The following is a 15,481-nucleotide window of genomic DNA, read 5'->3' as shown; positions in this document are numbered from 1 at the left end:
GGCCACAGGTAAGGGGCGGAGGACCCCCGGGGGCCACAGGTAAGGGGCGGAGGACCCCCGGGGGCCACAGGTAAGGGGCGGAGGACCCCCAGTGGCCACAGGTAAGGGGCGGAGGACCCCCGGGGGCCACAGGTAAGGGGCGGAGGACCCGAGGGGCCACAGAGCAGCGGCGGTGACACACAGCTGCGGGAGGAGCCTCACCTTATGTGTCCATCCCCTCGCTTGTATGAGGCCTGTATTTTTGGAGATAAATTATATTACTAATTTATAATATATTAATACTGAGCTATAATTTATTATTATTATTATTATTATTATTATAATATGCCACCAGTATAATATACTGAAAAGCGGGAAAAAACTCCCAGTGCAGTGAATGGTGAACTTCAGGCCGCCCCACACAGTCTGTGAGTTTCCGCCGTTTCCTGTGCGGTAATAATGGTCCAGTGATCGGACGGCGGCACCAGGCGGGACAAGGTGCATACACTGTGCAAAAAAATAATGGGAACACTCAAAGAACAGAATATAACTCCAAGTAAATCAAATTTCTGTGAAATCAAACTGTCCACTTAGGAACAACACTGACTGACAATCAATTTCACATGCTGTTGTGCAAATGGAATAAACAACAGGTGGAAATTATTGGCAATTATCAAGACCCCCTCAATAATGGAGTGGTTCTGCAGGTGGGGACCACAGACCACATCTCGTACCAATGCTTTCTGGCTGATGTTTTGGTCACTTTTGAATGTTGGTTGTGCTTTCACACTCCTGGTAACATGAGATGGACTCTACAACCCACACAAGTGGCTCAGGTAGTGCAGCTCATCCAGGATGGCACATCAATGCGAGCTGTGGCAAGAAGGTTTGCGGTGTCTGTCAGTGTAGTGTCCAGAGGCTGGAGGCGCTACCAGGAGACAGGCCAGTACACCAGGAGACATGGAGGGGGCCGTAGGAGGGCAACAACCCAGCAGCAGGACCGCTACCTCAGCCTTTGTGCAAGTAGGAACAGGAGGAGCACCGCCAGAGCCCTGCAAAATGACCTCCAGCAGGCCACAAATGTGCATGTGTCTGCACAAACTGTTAGAAACCGACTCCATGAGGATGGTCTGAGTGCCCGACGTCCACAGATGGGGGTTGTGCTCACAGCCCAACACCGTGCAGGACACTTGGCATTTGTCACAGAACACCAGGATTGGCAAATTCACCACTGGCGCTCTGCTCTTCACAGATGAAAGCGGGTTCACACTGAGCACATGTGACAGAGTCTGGAGACGCCGTGGAGAGCGATCTGCTGCCTGCAACATCCTTCAGCATGACCGGTTTGGCAGTGGGTCAGTAATGGTGTGGGGTGGCATTTCTTTGGAGGGCCGCACAGCCCCCCATGTGCTCGCCAGAAGTAGCCTGACTGCCATTAGGTACCGAGATGAGATCCTCAGACCCCTTGTGAGACCATATGCTGGTGCAGTTGGCCCTGGGTTCCCCCTAATGCAGGACAATGCCAGACCTCATGTGGCTGGAGTGTGTCAGCAGTTCCTGCAAGATGAAGGCATTGAAGCTATGGACTGGCCCGCCCGTTCCCCAGACCTGAATCCGATTGAGCACATCTGGGACCATCATGTCTCGCACCATCCACCAATGTCACATTGCTCCACAGACTGTCCAGGAGTTGGCGGAGGCTTTAGTCCAGGTCTGGGAGGAGATCCCACAGGAGACCATCCACTGCCTCATCAGGAGCATGCCCAGGCGTTGTAGGGAGGTCATACAGGCACGTGGAGGCCACACACACTACTGAGCATCATTTCCTTGTCTTGAGGCTTTTCAACTGAAGTTGGATCAGCCTGTAATTTGATTTTCCACTTTGATTTTGAGCATCATTCCAACTCCAGACCTCCATGAGATTTTAGTTGTGATTTACATTGATAATTTTTATTTTTTATTCTCAACGCATTCCACTATGTAATGAATAAATATTTGCAACTGGAATAATTAAAAAGCGTATATTTTCTGAGCTCTGAGTTTTGTGTAGAGCCGATGGTTTCACCATCTCCGATAACATTTCACACAGAGCACAGAGTGATCTATTTCACATCTTTATTTCTGTTAATGTTGATGATTATAGCTTACAGCCAATGAAAAACCCAAAAGTCATTATCTCAGTAAATTAGAATACTTTATAACCCCAGCTTGAAAAATGATTTTAAAATCCGAAATGTTGTCCTTTTGAAATGTATGTTCAGTAAATGCACTCAATACTTGGTCGGGGCTTGTTTTGCATCAATTACTGCATCAATGAGGCGTGGCATGGAGGTGATCAGCCTGTGGCACTGCTGAGGAGTTATGGAAGCCCAGGTTGCTTTGATAGCAGCCTTCAGCTCGTCTGCATTGTTGGGTCTGGTGTCTCTCATCTTCCTCTTGACAATACTCCATAGATTCTTTATGGGGTTAAGGTCAGGTGAGTTTGCTGCCAATCAAGCCCAGTGATACTGTTGTTTGTACACCAGATATTGGTACTTTTGGCAGTGTGGACAGGGGCCAAGTCCTGCTGGAGAATGACCTTTCCATCTCCAAAAAGATTGTTGGCAGAGGGAAGCATGAAGTGCTCTAAAATCTCATGGTGGACGGTTGCGCTGACCTTGGTCTTTATAAAACACAGTGGACCTACACCAGCAGATGACATGGCTCCCCAAACCATCACTGATTGTGGAAACTTAAACAGCCGCATATACAGTAGGATGGACCCACATATAATGCCCCATATACAGTAGGATGGACCCACATATAATGCCCCATATACAGTAGGATGGACCCACATATAATGCCCCATATACAGTACGATGGACCCACATATAATGCCCCATATACAGTAGGATGGACCCACATATAATGCCCCATATACAGTAGGATGGACCCACATATAATGCCCCATATACAGTACGATGGACCCACATATAATGCCCCATATACAGTACGATGGACCCACATATAATGCCCCATATACAGTAGGATGGACCCACATATAATGCCCCATATACAGTAGGATGGACCCACATATAATGCCCCATATACAGTAGGATTGACCCACATATAATGCCCCATATACAGTAGGATGGACCCACATATAATGCCCCATATACAGTAGGATGGACCCACATATAATGCCCCATATACAGTACGATGGACCCACATGTAATGCCCCATATACAGTAGGATTGACCCACATATAATGCCCCATATACAGTAGGATGGACCCACATATAATGCCCCATATACAGTAGGATGGACCCACATGTAATGCCCCATATACAGTAGGATGGACCCACATATACCACCACCCCCTCCATATAGTATGATGGCTCCACAAAGTGCTGATTGATTAAAAATAAATAAATAAAAATACCTCTTTCTTCATTCCCCGCCGGGTTGCGACTGCAGCAGCAACGTTACTAGGGCAGGAGAGCAGAACGCAGACTCTCTACCCACCAGACGCACTGACATGTGCAAGTGTCAGCGCGTCCCTGGCTCCAGCCACATGTGCGTCGCAACGTTCAGTGTGTGCGTGCACCCCGTGCCTGGGTTCCTGAACCCCAGCAGGGGCCCAGAAAATTAAAGGGGCCAACAGCCGTAGAAACGGTCTGGCGGCCCCCCAAACAGCGTCACACCGCGGCCCACCGGTGAAGTGCCCGGACCGGCAGATTAACAATCCGGGCCTACGGTAGGCACCCTTATTCTGGTGGTAACCCTGACAATTTATAGCCCAGGACTGGGGCGGTAACCCTTGTGGAGACACAGCATTGTATCTTAATTAACCAGATGACTATTTTTTTAGCAAACTAAGAAGAATAGACTGTTATCTGTATGTTGACTTTTGATTTCATGTGTTTCTTTCTGGCTGTTCAAGAAAATAGACTTTTGTTTGTGGAAGCCTGGAATATTGACTTGTAAGCTGATATGCGATATGACCTAGTGTGCTCTTATCCTTGATGACTACTGATATGCTAATTATGCATTGGGCAGCCCAGATAGTTTGTTGATTTTTAAAAATGAGGAGGAAAATCTCTGCAAATAGATTATATAGTGAAACAAGGTGACATGGTTGTCCCCATTCTTCTCCTTATCTCTGATGCTGGACTGAAGGACACTTGTTTAAACATAAAAAGAGGTAATGTGCCTCTGAGACAGAGAGTGAGAGGCAGCCAAAACATCCAGGGGACTCTGCAGGACTGCTGCCAATATATCATGGCCCCATCACGAGGGACACAGATCTACCATTCTACAGGAAACAACCTAGGGGACCTCAGTCCTGGTTGGAAGGATGCAGATCTGCTCCATTGACCATCTCTAAACCATGGATACGTTTAGAGAAAGCCAGGATTGGGACCCGACGGTCACCTGGCTCCGTGAAGATGTTTGGAGAAGCCAGGTTGTGACCATCAGGACAACTGGCCTTGTACCTGAATGGACTGTCATCTTCCTAAGCTTGTTACCTCCTCTCTGTGTGCGGGCCACAGGTGGGGTAGTCGACCCTGGAAGCTCTGAAGTCACAGCTGCTCTTATCCCGGCGAGTCAGCGGAAGGGTGAGACTCTGTAATGTGCACCATCTTTGGGTACTGTGCTGCGACTGCTCTACGTGTTGTCTATTTTGTGGTTCAATAAAGCATTGACACATCGTTCTACCCTCACCTTGTGTTGTCTGAGTAGTAGTAGAGTGGCTTTGATAAAGATCACTCCGATCGAAACGCGTAGCCGTTTATCTCTGTCATCCCAGGCACTTACCGGTGGGAGGTTGCACACCATGGACATTTGGATTTTTTATTTGGATACAATAAACGTCATGTTTTAAGGAGCTGGAACTCAACTTTTTTTTTCTTTTCTCTGATGATTGGATCGTCTTCCTGCAGCGGAGTTCCGTGCACCTGCGGTGATTTACCGGTGAGCTGGCTACAAACTCTTTTTCTCTTTGAGTAGCGTTATGCCCACTTTAAACGGAGAGCAGGCGTTTGGCGGGACGATCCCTGGTCCATGCCTGCCGACACCCCCGGTGTTTCCACAACCCTGACAACCTGTATCCCAGAATAAGGGATATAACCATGACAACCTTTGTCCAAGGATTGAGGCGGTAGCCCTGACAACCTGTTCCCAGGGCCAAGGCAGCTACCCTGACAACCTATGCCTCTTGACAGGCGCTAATGCTGACAACCTGTGTCTGAACCAAAGCCGTACCTCTGACAACCCATATCCCAGGAAATGTGGTTACCATGACAACTCAGGGCAAAGACAGTTCCCCTGACAACCAACAGTATCAGTCACATTATCAAAACTATTATAAGGAAAAGTGGATGAGTACCCCATAGCAACTAAATCAGCTCTTAGGGATGTTTCAATTAGTGCGATGCCAATCTGTGTGCTGCTATACTCGAATTCATCCAGCAGGGGGCAGTGCAGACTACAATATATTTTTACACTTTTTTTGTATACATTTCAGGATAACTAAACTTAAAAAAAAAAAAAATCTAAACTAACTTTAGAAAGTCTGTATGTCCGCGCATCGCTCTTCAAGGACAAGCTGTGGGCATTACACGCGGCTTCAGAACCCGACCATGCACAGATCAAAACTACCGATCCGTGGCTACAGCACATTTTTCCATGAGACATGCGAACAGCACTTACAAGCTCTTTCCTATTGAGCTTGTCAGCGCTATTTTAAACCTGATCAGGATCGCTGGAGAGCGCTGTTACCTGCCAATCCGGAACAGCTTCAGCTAGACCACAGCGGTGGTCGGTCTCCGAGGTAACAAGTTGGAAACAAAGGAAAAGTGTTAATATCTCAAGAACGACTGCAAAGTTTAAAAAAAAAAAAAAAAAAAACCCAGTGAATTCCAAAAGTGCTTGTTTTCACATGTATTATCCAACAACATCCATCTATGAAGATGGGAATAACCCCTTTTAAAATGCAGGTAAAATTCAATTAGTAGATGATAATTAGCTGTCAACAATCAACACTCACTCATACTGATGAGTAGCACTTCCATGCTATCTTGGATACATATAGGAAAACATTTGCCATAGAAACCAAAAATTAGCTGCGTAGGAGCAAAAAATTTAGAAGTGACGAATTTAAATTAAAATTAATATATTTTATTTATACATGAATTTAAAAAAATTATGACATATATTAAAAAATCAGGAATGGGTACAAGGGGGGGAAAAAGGGGAGGCTGGAATAACTCAATGCATATGATTAGCAGCGAGGTACAATGGGCGCTATTTATTTTGTTTTTTAGGTGAATATGCCTCATTTTAGCTGCCATCGGTGATAAGATATCTCTGATATTAAGTTTTAAAGAACTTTGATATTTTTCTATTTAAGCCCAAGCACTTTAAATTAATATCACCAAGTGTTATTTGATGGTTAGCTATTATTAATAGAATATAAACTGATATCCTCGCTGCTAATCATATATGCATTGAGTAATTCCAGACTCCCCTTTTTCCTAGCACTTTTTCCTGTTTTTTTTTTTTTTTTTTCGTCATTTTTTAATTCATGTATAAATAAAATATATTAATTTTAATTTAATTTCTCACTTCTAATTTTTTTGCACATATGCAGCTAATTTTTGGTTCCTATGGCAAATATTTTTCTATAGGTAAAATTCAATGTTGGCGGTGCTACATCAAGAAGATGGCGTGGTGATGATGTGCCACCTACAAAGTTCAGCGGTCAAAAGGCCAAAAGAAGCCAAAGCAGCAGCTGGAAAATGGCATGGGGTCCGACACCAGGAGTACTCTGAGAGAAGGGCCACACGGAAAAAATTAAAAATGTTGCAATTTTCACACTATTAACCCCTTTCTGACATCGGATGTACTATCCCGTCGAGGTGGGGTGGGCCCCTATGACCACGGACGGGATAGTACGTCCAGCGCGATCGGCGGCGCTCACGGAGGGAGCGCGGCCGGGTGTCAGCTGCCTGTCGCAGCTGACATCCGGCACTGTGCCAGGAGCGGTCACGGACCGCCCCCGGCACATTAACCCCTGGCACACCGCGATCAAAGATGATCGCGATGTGCCGGCGGTGCAGGGAAGCATCGCGCAGGGAGGGGGCTCCCTGTGGGCTTCCCTGAGCCCCCCGCAGCAACACTATGTGATCGCGTTGCTGCGAGGGTCTTACCTCCCTCCCTGCTTGCTCCAGGCCCGGATCCAAGATGGCCGCGGCATCCGGATCCTGCAGGGAGGGAGGTGGCTTCACAGAGCCTGCTCAGAGCAGGCACTGTGAAGGCTGCAGCGCTGCATGTCAGATCGGTGATCTGACAGAGTGCTGTGCAAACTGTCAGATCACTGATCTGTGATGTCCCCCCCCCCTGGGACAAAGTAAAAAAGTAAAAAAAAATTTTTCCAAATGTGTAAAAAAAAAAAAAAAAAAAAAAAAAAAAAAAAAAAAAATATTCCTAAATAATGAAAAAAAAAAATATATATATATTATTCCCATAAATACATTTCTTTATCTAAATAAATAAAAAACAATAAAAGTACACATATTTAGTATCGCCGCGTCTGTAACGACCCGAACTATAAAACTGGCCCACTAGTTAACCCCTTCAGTAAACACCGTAAGAAAAAGAGGCAAAAAAACAACGCTTTATTATCATACCGCCGAACAAAAAGTGGAATAACACGCGATCAAAAGGACAGAGATAAATAACCATGGTACCGCTGAAAGCGTCATCTTATCCCGCAAAAAAACGAGCCGCCATACAGCATCATCAGCAAAAAAATAAAAAGTTATAGTCCTGAGAATAAAGCGATGCAAAAATAATTATTTTTTCTATAAAATAGTTTTTATCGTATAAAAGCGCCAAAACATAAAAAAATGATATAAATGAGGTGTCGCTGTAATCGTACTGACCCGAAGAATAAAACTGATTTATCAATTTTACCAAATGCGGAACGATATAAACGCCTCCCCCAAAAGAAATTCATGAATAGCTGGTTTTTGGTCATTCTGCCTCCCAAAAATCGGAATAAAAAGCGATCAAAAAATGTCACGTGCCCGAAAATGTTACCAATAAAAACGTCAACTCGGCCCGCAAAAAACAAGACCTCACATGACTCTGTGGACCAAAATATGGAAAAATTATAGCTCTCAAAATGTGGTAACGCAAAAAATATTTTTTGCAATAAAAAGCGTCTTTCAGTGTGTGACGGCTGCCAATCATAAAACTCCGCTAAAAAACCCGCTATAAAAGTAAATCAAACCCCCCTTCATCACCCCCTTAGGGAAAAATTAAAAAAATGTATTTATTTCCATTTTCCCATTAGGGCTAGGGCTAGGGTTAGGGCTAGGGTTAGGGCTAGGGCTACAGTTTGGGTTGGGGCTAAAGTTACAGTTAGGGTTTAGATTACATTTACGGTTGGGAATAGGGTTGGGATTAGGGTTAGCGGTGTGTCTGGGTTAGAGGTGTGGTTAGGGTTACTGTTGGGATTAGGGTTAGGGGTGTGTTTGGATTAGGGTTTCAGTTATAATTGTGGGGTTTCCACTGTTTAGGCACATCAGGGGCTCTCCAAAAGCGACATGGCGTCCGATCTCAATTCCAGCCAATTCTGCGTTGAAAAAGTAGAACAGTGCTTCTTCCCTTCCGAGCTCTCCCGTGTGCCCAAACAGGGGTTTACCCCAACATATGGGGTATCAGCGTACTCAGGACAAATAGGAAAACAACTGTTGGGGTCCAAGTTCTCCTGTTACCCTTGGAAAAATACAAAACTGGGGGCTAAAAAATAATTTTTGTGGGGGAAAAAAAGATTTTTTATTTTTACGGCTCTGCGTTGTAAACTGTAGTGAAACACTTGGGGGTTCAAAGTTCTCACAACACATCTAGATAAGTTCCCTGGGGGGTCTAGTTTCCAATATGGGGTCACTTGTGGGGGGTTTCTACTGTTTAGGTACATTAGGGGTTCTGCAAACGCAATGTGACGCCTGCAGACCATTCCATCTAAGTCTGCATTCCAAATAGAGCTCCTTCCCTTCCGAGCCCTCCCATGCGCCCAAACAGTGGTTCCCCCCCACATATGGGGTATCATCGCACTCAGGACAAATTGGACAACAAATTTTGGGGTCCAATTTCTCCTTTTACCCTCGGGAAAATAAAAAACTGGGGGCTAAAAAATAATTTTTGTGGGAAAAAATTTTTGTTTTATTTTTACGGCTCTCCATTATAAACTTCTGTGAAGCCCTTGGTGGGTCAAAGCGCTCACCACACATCTAGATAAGTTCCTTAGGGGGTCTACTTTCCAAAATGGTGTCACTTGTGAGGGGTTTCTACTATTTAGGTACATTAGGGGCTCTGCAAACGCAACATGGCGTCTCATCTCAATTCCTGTTAATTTTGCATTGAAAAGTCAAACGGCGTTCCTTCCTTTCCGAGCTTTCCGAGCTCTCTCATGCGCCCAAACAGTGGTTTCCCCCCACATATGGGGTATCAGCGCACTCAGGACAAATTGGACAACAAATTTTGGGGTCCAATTTCTTCTTACCCTTGGAAAAATAAAAAATTGGGGGCGAAAAGATAATTTTTGTAAAAAAATATGATTTTTTATTTTTACGGTTCTACATTATAAACTTCTGTGAAGCACTTGGTGGGTCAAAGTGCTCACCACACCTCTAGATAAGTTCCTTAGGGGGTCTACTTTCCAAAATGGTGTCACTTGTGGGGGGTTTCAATGTTTAGGCACATCAGGGGCTCTCCAAACGAAACATGGCGTCCCATCTCAATTCCAGTCAATTTTGCATTGAAAAGTCAAATGGCACTCCTTCCCTTCCGAGCTCTGCCATGCGCCCAAACAGTGGTTTACCCCCACATGTGGGGTATTGGCGTACTCAGGACAAATTGTACAACAATGTTTGGGGTCCATTTTCTCCTGTTACCCTTGGTAAAATAAAACAAATTGGAGCTGAATTAAATTTTTTGTGAAAAAAAGTTAAATGTTCATTTTTATTTAAACATTCAATAAATTCCTGTGAAGCACCAGAAGGGTTAATAAACTTCTTGAATGTGGTTTTGAGCACCTTGAGGGGTGCAGTTTTTAGAATGGTGTCACACTTGGGTATTTTCTAGCATATAGACCCCTCAAAATGACTTCAAATGAGATGTGGTCCCTAAAAAAAAAAAAAAAAATGGTGTTGTAGAAATGAAAAATTGCTGGTCAACTTTTAACCCTTATAACTCCCTAACAAAAACAAATTTTGGTTCCAAAATTGTGCTGATGTAAAGTAGACATGTGGGGAAATGTTACTTATTAAGTATTTTGTGTGACCTATCTCTGTGATTTAATTGCATAAAAATTCAAAGTTGGAAAATTGCGAAATTTTCATAATTTTAGCCAAATTTCCGTTTTTTTCACAAATAAACCCAGGTACTATCAAAGAATTTTTACCATTGTCATGAAGTAGAATATGTCACGAGAAAACAATGTCAGAATCACTGGGATCCGTTGAAGCGTTCCAGAGTTACAACCTCATAAAGGGACAGTGGTCAGAATTGTAAAAATTGGCCCGGTCATTAACATGCAAACCACCCTTAGGGGTAAAGGGGTTAACAGTCTAATACTAGACTCATATACTGTAGTGAATGGTGGATCCTGTATTATCTACTGTATATAGAGGTGTCATCAGTCATTGTACAGGAGGAGGAGGTGAGCTGTGACATCACCTATTGTGAATGGGGGATCCTGTGTTATCTACTGTATATAGAGGTGTTATCAGCCATTGTACAGGAGGAGGAGGTGAGCTGTGACATCACCTATTGTGAATGGTGGATCCTGTATTATCTACTGTATATAGAGGTGTCATCAGTCATTGTACAGGAGGAGGAGGTGAGCTGTGATATCACCTATTGTGAATGGGGGATCCTGTGTTATCTACTGTATATAGAGGTGTCATCAGTCATTGTACAGGAGGAGGAGGTGAGCTGTGATATCACCTATTGTGAATGGGGGATCCTGTGTTATCCACTGTATATAGAGGTGTTATCAGTAATTGTACAGGAGGAGGAGGTGAGCTGTGACATCACCTATTGTGCATTGTCACTAGTCAACTACTCTTATTCTGTCATGAGAGCACATCTTAGAACTCTGACATCCACTGACTCTAACCCCTCTCTGACCTTAGACATACTATCCCATCGAGGTGACCTGGGCCTATCTGACCCTCGACGGGATATTACATCATATACTATCAGCCGCGCTCACGGGGGGAGCGCGGCCGATCGCCGCCGGGTGTCAGCTGATTATCACAGCTGACATCCGGCACTATGTGCCAGAAGCGGTCACAGACCGCTCCTGGCACATTAACCCCCGGAACACTGTGATCAAACATGATCGCAGCGTTCCAGCAGCATAGGGAAGCATCGCGCAGGGAGGGGGCTCCCTGCAGGGTTCCCTGAAACCCTCGGAGCAACCCGATGTGATCGCGTTGCTCCAAGGGTCTCCTACCTCCTCCTCCCGGGGCTTGCAGGGAGGTGGCTCTGAGCAGGCGCTGGTAAGCCTGCAGCCCTGCCTGTCAGATCGCTGATCTGACACCGTGCATTGCAAAGTGTCAGATCAGCGATCTGTCACTATAATGTGATGTCCCCCCTGGGGCAATGTAAAGAAGTAAAAAAAAAAATATATATATATATATATATATATATATATATATATATATATATATATCTCTATCCATGGTACCACTGAAAACGTCATCTTGTCCCGCAAAAATCGAGCCGCCATACAGCATGTTCATCGAAAAAATAAAAACGTTATAGTCCTCAGAATAAAGCGATGCAAAAATAATTATTTTTTATATAAAATCTATTTTATTGTATAAAAGCGCCAAAACCATAAAAGCATGATATAAATGAGGTGTCGCTGTAATCGTACTGACCCGAAGAATAAAACTGCTTTATCCATTTTATCAAATGCGGAACAGTATAAACACCTCCCCCCCCCCCCCCAAAAGAAATACATAAGTTGATGTTTTTTGGTCATTCTGCCTCACAAAAATCGGAATAAAAAGCGATCAAAAAATGTCACGTGCCTGAAAATGGTACCAATAAAAACGTCAACTCGTCCCGCAAAAAACAAGACCTCACATGACTCTGTGGACCAAAATATGGAAAAATTATAGCTCTCAAAATGTGGTAACGCAAAAAATATTTTTTTGCAATAAAAAGCGTCTTTCAGTGTGTGACGGCTGCCAATCATAAAAATCCGCTAAAAAACCCGCTATAAAAGTAAATCAAACCCCCCTTCATCACCCCCTTAGTTAGGGAAAAATAATAACATTTAAAAAATGTATTTATTTCCATTTTCCCGTTAGGGTTGGGGCTACAGGTAGGGTTTGGATTACATTTACGCTTGGGATTAGGGTTTGGTTTAGGGTTAGGGGTGTGTCTGGGTTAGAGGTGTGGTTAGGGTTACTGTTGGGATTAGGGTTAGGGGTGTGTTTGGATTAGCGTTTCAGTTATAATTGGGGGGTTTCCACTGTTTCGGCACATCAGGGTCTCTCCAAACACGACATGGCGTCCGATCTCAATTCCAGCCAATTCTGCGTTGAAAAAGTAAAACACTGCTCCTTCCCTCCGAGCTCTGCTGTGCGCCAAAACAGGGGTTTACCCCAACATATGGGGTATTTGTGTACTCAGGACAAATTGGACAACAACTTTTGGGGTACAATTTCTCCTGTTACCCTAGGGAAAATTCAAAACTGGGGGCTAAAAAATAATTTTTGTGGAAAAAATTTTTTTTTATTTTCGCGGCTCTGCGTTATAAACTATAGTGAAACAGTTGGGGGTTCAAAGTGCTCACCGCACATCTAGATAAGTTCCTTAGGGGGTCTACTTTCCAAAATGGTGTCACTTGTGGGGGGTTTGAATGTGTAGGGACATCAGGGGCTCTCCAAACGCAACATGGCGTCTCATCTCAATTACAGTCAATTTTGCATTGGAAAGTCAAACGGCGCTCCTTCCCTTCCGAGCTCTCCCGTGCGCCCAAACAGTGGTTTACCCCCACATATGGGGTATCAGCGTACTCAGGACAAATTGCACAACAACTTTTGGGGTCCAATTTCTCCTGTTACCCTTGGTAAAATAAAACAGATTGGAGCTAAGATAAATTTTTTGTGAAAAAAGTTAGATGTTCATTTTTTTTTTTTTCTTTAAACATTCGAAAAATTCTTGTGAAACACCTGAAGGGTTAATAAACTTCTTGAATGTGGTTATAAGCACCTTGAGGGGTACAGTTTTTAGAATGGTGTCACACTTGGGTATTTTCTATCATATAGACCCCTCAAAATGACTTCAAATGTGATGTGGTCCCTAAAAAAAAAAAATGGTGTTGTAAAAATGAGAAATTGCTGATCAACTTTTAGGGTATGTGCACACGATGCGGATTTTGCTGCGGATCCGCAGCGGTTTCCCATGAGTTTACAGTACCATGTTAACCTATGGGAAACGAAATCCGCAGTGCACATGCTGCGTAAAAAACCGCGCGGAGACGCAGCGGTTTACATTCTGCAGCATGTCAATTCTTTGTGCGGATTCCGCTGCGGTTTTACACCTGCTCCAATAGAAAACTGCAGATGTAAAGCCGCAGCGGAATCCGCAGTAGAAACCGCAAAAAATCCGCAGTCCTCCAGAAAACGTTTGCACATACCCTTAACCCATACACCTCCCTAACAAAAAAAAAAAAAATTTGGTTCTGAAATTATGCTGATGTAAAGTAGACATGTGGGAAATGTTACTTATTAAGTATTTTGTGTGACATATCTCTGTGATTTAAGGGCATAAAAATTCAAAGTTGGAAGATTTTGCAATTTTCGCCAAATTTCCGTTTTTTTTCACAAATAAACGCAGGTAATATCAAAAAAATTTTACCACTAAGATGAAGTACAATATGTCACGAGAAAACAATGTCAAAATATATGGGATCCATTGAAGCGTTCCAGGGTTATAACCTCCTAAAGGGACAGTGGTCAGAAATATAAAAATTGGCCCGGTCATTAATGTGCAAACCACTCTTGGGGGGTAAAGGGGTTAATAAATCATGCAAAATCCTAATAAAGTGTGTTTGTTGATATGTCATCATAATAATGACTCCACTAGTCAAAGACCAGATAACTCTAACCTGCACCCTGCGGGAACCACCACAGCTGTGTGTATACAGCAGCATCACCTTCATATGTGCTCCACAGCCACATACAGGTGTACCAACCGAGGCTGGACATGATTATAAAACCAAAGTTCAATAAATCCAGTATAATACTGCCCCTATGTACAAGAATATAACTACTATAATACTGCTCCTATGTACAAGAATATAACTACTATAATACTGCTCCTATTTACAAGAATATAACTACTATAATACTGCCCCCTATGTACAAGAATATAACTACTATAATACTGCCCCCTATGTACAAGAATAAAACTACTATAATACTGCTCCTATGTACAGGAATATAACTACTATAATACTGCTCCTATGTACAAGAATATAACTACTATAATACTGCTCCTATGTACAAGAATATAACTACTATAATACTGCCCCTATGTACAAGAATATAACTACTATAATACTGCTCTTATATTCTTGTACATAGGAGCAGTATTATAGTAGTTATATTCTTGTGCATAGGGGCGGTATTATAGTAGTTATATTCTTGTACATAGGGGCGGTATTATAGTAGTTATATTCTTGTACATAGGGGCGGTATTATAGTAGTTATATTCTTGTACATAGGAGCAGTATTATAGTAGTTATATTCTTGTACATAGGGGCAGTATTATAGTAGTTATATTCTTGTACATAGGAGGCAGTATTATAGTAGTTATATTCTTGTACATAGGGGCGGTATTATAGTAGTTATATTCCTGTACATAGGGGCAGTATTATAGTAGTTATATTCTTGTACATAGGGGCAGTATTATAGTAGTTATATTCTTGTACATAGGGGCAGTATTATAGTAGTTATATTCTTGTACATAGGGGCGGTATTATAGTAGTTATATTCTTGTACATAGGGGCAGTATTATAGTAGTTATATTCTTGTACATAGGGGCAGTATTATAGTAGTTATATTCTTGTACATAGGAGCAGTATTATAGTAGTTATATTCTTGTACATAGGGGCAGTATTATAGTAGTTATATTCTTGTACATAGGAGGCAGTATTATAGTAGTTATATTCTTGTACATAGGGGCGGTATTATAGTAGTTATATTCCTGTACATAGGGGCAGTATTATAGTAGTTATATTCTTGTACATAGGGGCAGTATTATAGTAGTTATATTCCTGTACATAGGGGCAGTATTATAGTAGTTATATTGTACATAGGAGCAGTATTATAGTAGTTATATTCTTGTACATAGGAGCAGTATTATAGTAGTTATATTCCTGTACATAGGAGGCAGTATTATAGTAGTTATATTCTTGTACATAGGGGCAGTA

General features: G+C 42.9%; 1 protein-coding gene across 1 annotated transcript in view; it reads left to right on the top strand.

Moving 5' to 3' along the window:
• Positions 1-15,481, top strand: part of PRPSAP2 (phosphoribosyl pyrophosphate synthetase associated protein 2) — a 58,357-nt gene that overhangs the window by 755 nt on the left and 42,121 nt on the right. The window lies entirely within an intron of this gene.

The sequence above is a fragment of the Ranitomeya imitator genome, chromosome 7 (assembly GCF_032444005.1).
Source record: "Ranitomeya imitator isolate aRanImi1 chromosome 7, aRanImi1.pri, whole genome shotgun sequence".
Taxonomy (NCBI): Eukaryota; Metazoa; Chordata; class Amphibia; order Anura; family Dendrobatidae; genus Ranitomeya; species Ranitomeya imitator.
The sequence above is the reverse complement of the archived record's forward strand: the minus strand, read 5'-3'. Positions and strand labels throughout refer to the sequence as shown.